Source organism: Brassica rapa, chromosome A02, assembly GCF_000309985.2.
Source record: "Brassica rapa cultivar Chiifu-401-42 chromosome A02, CAAS_Brap_v3.01, whole genome shotgun sequence".
Lineage (NCBI taxonomy): Eukaryota > Viridiplantae > Streptophyta > Magnoliopsida > Brassicales > Brassicaceae > Brassica > Brassica rapa.
The window spans coordinates 23326732-23335976 of record NC_024796.2 but is presented as its reverse complement, the minus strand read 5'-3'; the positions used below and the strand labels follow the sequence as shown (position 1 = coordinate 23335976).

At 37.0% G+C, this 9245-nt stretch overlaps 1 long non-coding RNA gene across 1 annotated transcript; it reads right to left on the bottom strand.

Annotated features, from left to right (window-relative positions):
* Positions 1 to 505: 505 nt before the first annotated feature.
* On the bottom strand, positions 506 to 8407 carry LOC117132108. Its single transcript, XR_004455604.1, has 2 exons — positions 5684 to 8407; positions 506 to 1945 (listed from the first exon to the last, which is right to left on the bottom strand). It is a non-coding gene; the product is annotated as an uncharacterized LOC117132108 (long non-coding RNA).
* Between the last annotated feature and the right edge of the window lie 838 nt (positions 8408 to 9245).

Genomic DNA, 9245 nt, shown 5'->3' with positions numbered 1-9245 from the left:
ATCATGATAGTTAAAATCATGTGTTTGACTATCTTTACTATTGTCAAATCTTGAACAACAATAACTCTCATCACTATGACAACACTCATATGATTAAGATGTTCCGTCTATAGCCTTTCTTAGATTGATTCAGACCTTCTTTGAATTTTTGTGTCAGCAACTCAAAATACTGTCTAATTTTTTATTAAGACTCTCATGAAGAAACTGAAATCTATCAATTCCATTCTCAGTGTGAAACCTATTTAATTTCCTATCTTGGATTAACATGTAGTTCTTCCATATCTTCAGCTTTGCTTATCCCAACCAACTGTGAGAAATTCATCTCATTTATATTCATCCCAACCTTAAACAATGCATTATAAGATGCAAATTTATAAGGTATATAACTTAGCTTTAAGCTAAAAACTGATAGATTCTTCTTCAACCATTCTCAGGTTTTCAAATTGAAACCCCAAGTAGTATAGTCGCGTTCTTTTAACTGTGGGTGTTCCCTCATAATATCTCACTAAAGTTTCCCTTGCATCCTTAGTTGAATAGCATATATGCACGAGTTTCAACTGATCAGAACTGATTGCATTGAAAATTTATGATAATGCCTTTGCGTTGAGTCTTAAAGTAGTCTTTTCTGCATTTGTCCACTTATTTTTAGGTTTAGGTATCTTCTCATCATGTTCAGTATATATTATTAGATCTGTCAATCATGTTTCAACTGCAGTCCAAACTTCTTCATCTGTCCCTTTGAGTTATTGTCTTATGCGTACTTTTCAGTGTCCGGAGTTTTTTTCATCCAACATGAGTGATTTATAAACCATTACAGACTATTGTTTTCATGTTCATCGCAGGACCTCAACCAGTTGTAAATCTCTAAATCTAAGTAGGTGATCCACTATAATACCAATTGTCAAAACAAAGAACACAATAACTAAAACAAAAAAAATCAATGCACAACTCTCTCAAATGTTGTTGTCATTTATTAGAAATCTATTAAACAAATTATACACATTGTTTAATGATATTAACTTGACTTCACAGTTGTGAATCAACACTGGCTAATTTCTAATTTACCTAACCTTAATCTAACAATTAAGTTTTTTCAACTTGTTCAAATTCCAAAAACCTTGTCCAACACAATACATTTATGTATTTGACAGTTCTCTTTCAAAATAACTGCAACAAAGCTCTCTAGCTTGATCCCCTTTATAATCTTCAGCAATTATTCGTTTGATATTGATAAGTTTAAATCTCCAAACTCATATTTATGTTTTCCAAATGGTAATTAAGACCTCCGACCAATAATTTAATGTCACGTGATTTTTGTTTGCGTTCATTCTCAAATATGGTTTTAACAAATATGATTAGTGAAAATCTTTTTTCACATCAATTTGTCCAACGTGGAGTTCATATCGATTTGTCGGACTAGAAAATTACGGTTAAGATATATACATTTAATAAAATTTCAATATTAAATTTTTTTTCAAATTTTTATTGAATTTTTTATTTTATGTAAATTGTTTACAGATACGAACTGGAAACTAAAATTTTTTGGGAGAAGCAGACTTTTCAAATCTAAAAATAATTCTTTTTTGGACCCAAGTTCAATAATAATTTAATATTCAAAAAAATAAGCCTATTTCAAAATCTAAGTATTACAAAATACAAATGTGACCATGAATGTACTACTTACTCCCATCTGGATCTTATGGAAGATATGAAAAAGTAGGAATGATTTATAAAGGAAAAGGTAACAAATATGTATGTGAAGAAATTCATGAACGGATTTTGAGTACTGAGTATATGGTTAGCGGTAATACACATTCGTGTCCAAATAGAAACACACGAGACAAATGGAATTAGCCAAATAAGGGATGTGTAAAATGTAAATATGATGCTTCCCACTCAAGGCCGGCTTTAGATAGATGGGCAAAAAATATAATTTCTCCGGAACCTATAATATCAAAAATTCAAAAGATCCACTGTTAATTTTGTAAAAAAAATTTATATTTTCTGTATATATTAACTAAATTTTCTTTTATATATTCTCATAGCTACATTTTCATTAAAATTTCATATAATTAAACTATATTTACTATTTATATTCTTAATTATATAAAAATGAAACTTGCTCAAGACTTTAAAATGTTTTAAGCCGGCGTTTTTCTCGCCACATGAGAAATCCGAATTCAGGATATATGAATATGGGTGTTGGAGTCGGGTTTCATCCCATCCGATATCTCACCCCAAACACAGTAAGACCCAAGTCAAGTATCATCAAAACCCAAGAAGGAACCATATGCTCACGAAAGTCAATATCCACCCCATGGTCAAAGAGTCTAATACACCGAGCTCGATGAGCCAAAGCATAACATAACGACGTTAAAGGTCTTAAAGACCACCATAAAGTTGTCTGATCCACGCCGGAGATTAGCCCACCGTTTTGATACGTCACCGAGGACCTAATAAAGAAGAAATACACCCTTTGTATCATCGTTAAACTATAGTCTCAATACATTCATACCTCTTGTTCTGAAATACCCTTTGTATTCATCATTTACTCTCGATCTTATCAACAATAAAACATGTTTAGATAATTATTTTAACAAGTCCCCAAAAATTTAAATCCTATTTCTGAGTGAATTTTGGGATTCAACATTTGGTGGAACAAGGAGGGGGATATTCAGCATAACATATCCCTCTAGAAAACCAACGTGTAGAAACAAATCACAATGTCAGCAACCAACACAAACAACTCTAACAACAAAACTTTGAACGGATCAAACCAGACGCGTGCAACCAAATCTGCAGCTAGCTGACCAAGGAAACCCGATCATTCATCCAACCAGTGCTCAGCAGTTCGGATCTCAAGAGCGTCCCATCCGCGACCGGAAGATGAGCCAGTCGACCAAACTAGTTTAGACTTGATCCCTTGATGGGTACGTAGGCAACTCGATCCTGAGTTCAGTCACGATCCTTCCTTCTCCCGATATCTCTATGATATTCGACCTACGAATATAGTCCATTTTCGACAACTCATACCTGATTATATCGTTGTGTTCTGAAGATATCGTTGCACACGTTATTTCTTTCCTAGATTGAACTCCCAATCACTATCAAATAGATAGTGTATATTTTAGGTTCTACATTTTGGCGCCGACTATAGGGAAGAGAAACGGAAAACATCCTTGCTAGGAACCCGATCTAAGGCTTGTAAGCACGAAAATGAATCCAGCTCATATAGAGTCCGGTACCGCGGCAAAGTACCGTGACAAACAAACCATCACACCACGATGTCATCGATCTTACTAGATCCTAAACGAAAAACAGAACGTGATACTCGATCCCGACCTCAGCCAAATTGAATCTCTATTACTGATAAAAATGATTCACTCCGCCGAGTTCGACCGATAACGTTCTGAGTTCTGATATCCTGACTTCCCGAGTTCGGGTCCAGTCAAATGATTGCCCAACACGATAAAAGTTTGCTAACCGAGCTAAAGCATTCAAACGAATATCAATGTCAAGTCAGAAGAATGTAAAATGTCCTGATTAACAGATCGCAAAGGAATAAATCGTCGGTATTGTCTTGGACAGCTCAGAATAAGACAAAGAAAACGACTTCGCTACACGTCGAACATGAGTCCTTGATCAATAAATGATCAGAAGTGACGAAAAGTCTTGACGAGACCATATCACGATATCACGAGCACGCTCGGACTGTGCACAAGAACTAAATACACCAGATCCGCCAGATCTCATTATGTGTATTTTGAGGTCGAGGAGACGTCAATAAACAAGACTTCCACACTTTCCACGAAATAAGAGAGCATTAGGCTTGCGATCTCAAAACACAATCATGATTTCTTGCTTTGATTATTATTATAGGAATAACAAGATTCCACGAGCTCCTAAAAGACAACTCATTTATCTTGCTTTGACGAATTGGATTTCGTATCGTATCCAACAAAAGCAAAATTTTCTTTGTTAGTAAACATGATATACTAGATCGTATTGAAACATGTAGGAGCCCCAAACATGTTACATATTTGTCACCGAAGGATGTCTCATTTTAAGATGGGAATCTATCGAGTGGAGCAACACCAACAAAGGAACCATAAATATCTTGACCACCGTTTGATGGAAGGGAAGAAGCGGAGCTCGCCAAGCTCGAGAACTAAAAGATGGACCCCTTTCCATGTGTTGACTTCTCCACTTTCAAAGAAGAAAAGCACTAGCCGTTAAAGACCATCATCATTATGTTTATATGATGACTAAACGATCTTCCACCATGGATACGTGAGGCGAGAAGAAAGATAAAAGAGGAACTTGTACTCACGAGCTCTAAACCGCAAATACGTTTACTTTATTAAGGGATATGTATCCCACATTGGAAAATCAATGGAACATTAAGTAATATATAAAGGGTTAGGGCCAATCCACTAATTGCCAATTGGTTTTGAGTTGGAAGCCCATAATAAACCCGAATCTAACATGGTATCAGAACCCAGATCCTAATAAGTTAAACCCCTAATTAATATTAACCCTACCCGACCGGGTATATAGGTCGTAATTGACTCGCTCGACCGAGTAAAACTGTCTTAAAAAAAAAAAAAAGTTTCCAAGATTTCTGGCCGATAAGAGCCATCATCTCGAGGAGGGGTATTAAGGGATATGTATCCCACATTGGAAAATCAATGGGACATTAAGTAATATATAAAGGGTTAGGGCCAATCCACTAATTACCAATTGGTTTTGAGTTGGAAGCCCATAATAAACCCGAATCTAACATGATATCTAAAGGATAACATTTGTAGAACAAGATAGATTTGTGTCTAAAGGATTTTATTGAAACATAAACTAGAGATAGCTCAATGAGCTTTATTGAAATATAAAGAGTAAGAAAAGGAAAGACTTTAGATTATCACCAAGAACTAAGAAGATGGATTGATATCATAAAAGATGTTTTAATGTGGCTACAACTATGGCAGCCAAGATTCCTTACACAAGAGTTCATAACAACATATATAAGATTTTAGATTGCTGGAAACCCTAACATAAATGGGTCTTGGACCTGACTTGGGCTTGTTCTCTAATACTCCCCCGCAAACTTAGCGTCGGGTGCAAACCAAGAGGCTGAATTTGAATGCAAATGGAGATGGCATGGGATGAGCATAAGTAGATGAAGTAGGATGCTTGAGATGTTGGCAAATGGCTCTACTCACCATTGTAGACAAACACTAGTGTGAGATCTATTCAGGCCTATACTTGGAGAGTATCACATGGCTTCATTCAGAGGTTTCTCTTGAACTTGGAGAGCTTAGTTGATCTCACTCAGAGGTATAACTATGACCTCTTTGTCTCACTATGAATCTAGGTTTCCTTTACCTATTTCATTCTTCTAATGTGTCTAATGAAGAACACTCTTCCCATCAATATCACCAAAACTCTGCCTCTAAACAAACTGACCTTCTTGTGAGCATTTCAGCGAGCACCTTATGTGCATTAGCATTAAAGCCAAAGACTTGCATCTAAGTACACACGTAACAAACCCAAACCAGCCTATATGATCACAGCTTCTGTTCCAAATCTATCTTAACCCAAGACTCTAAGTCAACCATCAACTCAATCCAACACAAGACATTTTATTTCCATCCTTTGTTGTGTCTAAAGTGAGAGAAACAGACAATACCGTGGACTAAGTGATGAAGAAGCCTTTTTTTTTTCTTCTCTGTCTGGTCTGAGCTCTTTCCAACGAAGCATCTTCAGCTTCTATCTTTAACCAGAAAAACACATAGCTCCATCTGACTGCGCTGATTCACTGAACGTGGTGTTGAGCAGCGAACATTTTTCTCATGAACGTAAAGGTCGCGCCTTTAGCCGTTACGGTGTCTTGTCTCTAGCCGTCAACACGATTAGGAGACTCTGATCTGATGAAAGCTTCGACTTTGAACTCCTTGTTTTTCTAAGAGAGTTTGGTGGAAAGTTGGGATGACTTAGACAGAGTGTGCAGAAGCTAAAAGAGGATAGGGTAACCCATTAGAACCGACTGAAGCTCTGATACCACGATAACATTTGTAGAACAAGATAGATTTGTGTCTAAAGGATTTTATTGAAACATAAACTAGAGATAGCTCAATGAGCTTTATTGAAATATAAAGAGTAAGAAAAGGAAAAACTTTAGATTGTCACCAAGAACTAAGAAGATGGATTGATATCATAAAAGATGTTTTAATGTGGCTACAACTATGTTACAAAAAAAAAAAAAGAAAAATGTGGCTACAACTATGGCAGCCAAGATTCCTTACACAAGAGTTCATAACAACATATATAAGATTTTAGATTGCTGGAAACCCTAACATAAATGGGTCTTGGACCTGACTTGGGCTTGTTCTCTAATATACTTATCAACAATAAAACATGTTTAGATAATTATTTTAACAAGTCCCCAAAAATTTAAATCCTATTTCTGAGTGAATTTTGGGATTCAACATTTGGTGGAACAAGGAGGGGGATATTCAGCATAACATATCCCTCTAGAAAACCAACGTGTAGAAACAAATCACAATGTCAGCAACCAACACAAACAACTCTAACAACAAAACTTTGAACGGATCAAACCAGACGCGTGCAACCAAATCTGCAGCTAGCTGACCAAGGAAACCCGATCATTCATCCAACCAGTGCTCAGCAGTTCGGATCTCAAGAGCGTCCCATCCGCGACCGGAAGATGAGCCAGTCGACCAAACTAGTTTAGACTTGATCCCTTGATGGGTACGTAGGCAACTCGATCCTGAGTTCAGTCACGATCCTTCCTTCTCCCGATATCTCTATGATATTCGACCTACGAATATAGTCCATTTTCGACAACTCATACCTGATTATATCGTTGTGTTCTGAAGATATCGTTGCACACGTTATTTCTTTCCTAGATTGAACTCCCAATCACTATCAAATAGATAGTATATATTTTAGGTTCTACATTTTGGCGCCGACTATAGGGAAGAGAAACGGAAAACATCCTTGCTAGGAACCCGATCTAAGGCTTGTAAGCACGAAAATGAATCCAGCTCATATAGAGTCCGGTACCGCGGCAAAGTACCGTGACAAACAAACCATCACACCACGATGTCATCGATCTTACTAGATCCTAAACGAAAAACAGAACGTGATACTCGATCCCGACCTCAGCCAAATTGAATCTCTATTACTGATAAAAATGATTCACTCCGCCGAGTTCGACCGATAACGTTCTGAGTTCTGATATCCTGACTTCCCGAGTTCGGGTCCAGTCAAATGATTGCCCAACACGATAAAAGTTTGCTAACCGAGCTAAAGCATTCAAACGAATATCAATGTCAAGTCAGAAGAATGTAAAATGTCCTGATTAACAGATCGCAAAGGAATAAATCGTCGGTATTGTCTTGGACAGCTCAGAATAAGACAAAGAAAACGACTTCGCTACACGTCGAACATGAGTCCTTGATCAATAAATGATCAGAAGTGACGAAAAGTCTTGACGAGACCATATCACGATATCACGAGCACGCTCGGACTGTGCACAAGAACTAAATACACCAGATCCGCCAGATCTCATTATGTGTATTTTGAGGTCGAGGAGACGTCAATAAACAAGACTTCCACACTTTCCACGAAATAAGAGAGCATTAGGCTTGCGATCTCAAAACACAATCATGATTTCTTGCTTTGATTATTATTATAGGAATAACAAGATTCCACGAGCTCCTAAAAGACAACTCATTTATCTTGCTTTGACGAATTGGATTTCGTATCGTATCCAACAAAAGCAAAATTTTCTTTGTTAGTAAACATGATATACTAGATCGTATTGAAACATGTAGGAGCCCCAAACATGTTACATATTTGTCACCGAAGGATGTCTCATTTTAAGATGGGAATCTATCGAGTGGAGCAACACCAACAAAGGAACCATAAATATCTTGACCACCGTTTGATGGAAGGGAAGAAGCGGAGCTCGCCAAGCTCGAGAACTAAAAGATGGACCCCTTTCCATGTGTTGACTTCTCCACTTTCAAAGAAGAAAAGCACTAGCCGTTAAAGACCATCATCATTATGTTTATATGATGACTAAACGATCTTCCACCATGGATACGTGAGGCGAGAAGAAAGATAAAAGAGGAACTTGTACTCACGAGCTCTAAACCGCAAATACGTTTACTTTATTAAGGGATATGTATCCCACATTGGAAAATCAATGGAACATTAAGTAATATATAAAGGGTTAGGGCCAATCCACTAATTGCCAATTGGTTTTGAGTTGGAAGCCCATAATAAACCCGAATCTAACATGGTATCAGAACCCAGATCCTAATAAGTTAAACCCCTAATTAATATTAACCCTACCCGACCGGGTATATAGGTCGTAATTGACTCGCTCGACCGAGTAAAACTGTCTTAAAAAAAAAAAAAAAGTTTCCGAGATTTCTGGCCGATAAGAGCCATCATCTCGAGGAGGGGTATTAAGGGATATGTATCCCACATTGGAAAATCAATGGGACATTAAGTAATATATAAAGGGTTAGGGCCAATCCACTAATTACCAATTGGTTTTGAGTTGGAAGCCCATAATAAACCCGAATCTAACATGATATCTAAAGGATAACATTTGTAGAACAAGATAGATTTGTGTCTAAAGGATTTTATTGAAACATAAACTAGAGATAGCTCAATGAGCTTTATTGAAATATAAAGAGTAAGAAAAGGAAAGACTTTAGATTATCACCAAGAACTAAGAAGATGGATTGATATCATAAAAGATGTTTTAATGTGGCTACAACTATGGCAGCCAAGATTCCTTACACAAGAGTTCATAACAACATATATAAGATTTTAGATTGCTGGAAACCCTAACATAAATGGGTCTTGGACCTGACTTGGGCTTGTTCTCTAATACTCCCCCGCAAACTTAGCGTCGGGTGCAAACCAAGAGGCTGAATTTGAATGCAAATGGAGATGGCATGGGATGAGCATAAGTAGATGAAGTAGGATGCTTGAGATGTTGGCAAATGGCTCTACTCACCATTGTAGACAAACACTAGTGTGAGATCTATTCAGGCCTATACTTGGAGAGTATCACATGGCTTCATTCAGAGGTTTCTCTTGAACTTGGAGAGCTTAGTTGATCTCACTCAGAGGTATAACTATGACCTCTTTGTCTCACTATGAATCTAGGTTTCCTTTACCTATTTCATTCTTCTAATGTGTCTAATGAA